This window comes from Polyodon spathula, unplaced genomic scaffold (genome assembly GCF_017654505.1).
Source record: "Polyodon spathula isolate WHYD16114869_AA unplaced genomic scaffold, ASM1765450v1 scaffolds_1178, whole genome shotgun sequence".
NCBI lineage: Eukaryota > Metazoa > Chordata > Actinopteri > Acipenseriformes > Polyodontidae > Polyodon > Polyodon spathula.
In genome coordinates this window covers 1-1857 of record NW_024472662.1, presented here as the reverse complement: position 1 = coordinate 1857, position 1857 = coordinate 1, and the positions used below count along the sequence as shown (strand labels likewise).

Here is a 1857-nt window from a genome sequence, read left to right as displayed (position 1 = left end):
GTAAATTGTTGTAATTTTGTACAGTTGTTTTAATTATTTTGCAGCACAACAACATACATACAATAGAAACATTTTAATTGCCAGCATAGCACTACAGCCACCTGTAAATAAAACATGCACTCTGCAACAATCACACTACTGAGGAACAATGCTCTCAACATAGTTTTCAATCCCTACTGGACTCTCACATGCATATGAATTTACTGCAGCTAAAACCACGCTGTTAGCTACGCAACTACAATAAAGGCATGAACAGCAGAATTCAGAATTCTCTCTTACGTAGTACTGAACGCATTACACTAAACCTAAACAAATCATCTGCTTTTCAAACAAACAAACAGGCTTCCTCCAAGGAGAAAGCCTTCTGGACAAATACTAAAAGAGCTAAAAATCCATTTAACAAACAAACTGAGGTCCCGGCCACCCGCCTAAACTTGAGCCATATTGAAGTTCTGGTGTCCAAATTATGAATGGAATAAATAAATAAATAAATATCACAATACCGCGCACACAACAATATTCTTCACATGGGAACAAACAGGGTTTAATGTGCGCCCTCATGTTCTGCGAAGGTAACTGATTAATAAAATAAGAGACCCGTTTACAATGAAGTCTGATATGCAAATATTTTATCAATTTCCGCCATTCACATCGCTTTGTTGTTCATCACTATAAATGCTCATAATTAACCATTTTACACGTTTTAAGCTTTGATTCATGAGCGATTTTCAAAGGAATAAATGTAATTTTCTAAATAACTGCAACATGACAGGAAACTGTGGGTAAATAAATCAGTTAACTGACTTTCAAAATAAAATCGAAACTGCTGATAAGACACAAATACAGCTGTCACAAAAGTAGCTTTTTTCGTGCCTTCTTGGTAAATATAAAGAAACATACCAACTAATACACTGTGGTATCGAAAATCTAATTTTAAATTAGACCTGGTCTGTAAATAAATAACTGAACTAGAACAACAACTTCTTCAAGATAGGTCATTGTAATTCCACTTGTAATCAACAGGCGACGCTGTGCGGTTCTCAGTTGAAATCCCCTCAAGAAACTGGGATAGAGAATCTATTAGCTTAACTAGAATGTTACTTTCATACAGAAGTGAAAACGAGGGAGTAAAGGTCTATGATATGAAAGCAGGAATACCACGCTGTACAAGAATGCATCATTTCCCCGAAAACATTGAAAAACATTTAAATTATGATTCGCAGTTCTCCACTGAACCGACAGATGGCGATATGCCGTTTCGCTTTTTTACTCTTTATTTAATTCTGGCGTTATTAAAATATAGCATAGTTGCAGGGCTGGGTTTATATCTTAAATTTATTGGAAGATTAAAATGAAAAGAAATCTCTCCAGACCAGCCAGGTCCCTAATTAAACTGGAAAAGAGACATACAGACAGATATAAACGCACAGAAAAGCACAGGAACGCACATAGCCCCAAACACGCAGACACACAGCCCCAGACACACACAGTCCAAAACACACACACAGCCTCAGACATACATAGAACATCAGACACAGAATCAGCCCCGAACACACACACACACACTCTCAGACACAAACAGATAAACAGACAGCCCCAAACAAACACAGCCACACACAGCCACAAACACAGCTCCAGACACAACCCCAGAGGCAAACACAGCTGAAAACATACACAGACACAGAAACACACACAGCCTAAGACACACACAGTCCAAAACACACACACACACAGCCCCAAACAAACACATAGCCCCAAATACACACAGTCTCAGACACAGAGATAAACAGACAGCCACAAACACAGCTCCAGACACACACACAGCCCAACACACACACACACACACAAACACACAAC

At 38.6% G+C, this 1857-nt stretch overlaps 1 non-coding gene across 1 annotated transcript; it reads right to left on the bottom strand.

Moving 5' to 3' along the window:
- Positions 1 to 337: 337 nt before the first annotated feature.
- On the bottom strand, positions 338 to 395 carry LOC121309309. The gene has a single exon (XR_005948628.1). It is a non-coding gene; the product is annotated as a U7 small nuclear RNA (small nuclear RNA).
- Between the last annotated feature and the right edge of the window lie 1462 nt (positions 396 to 1857).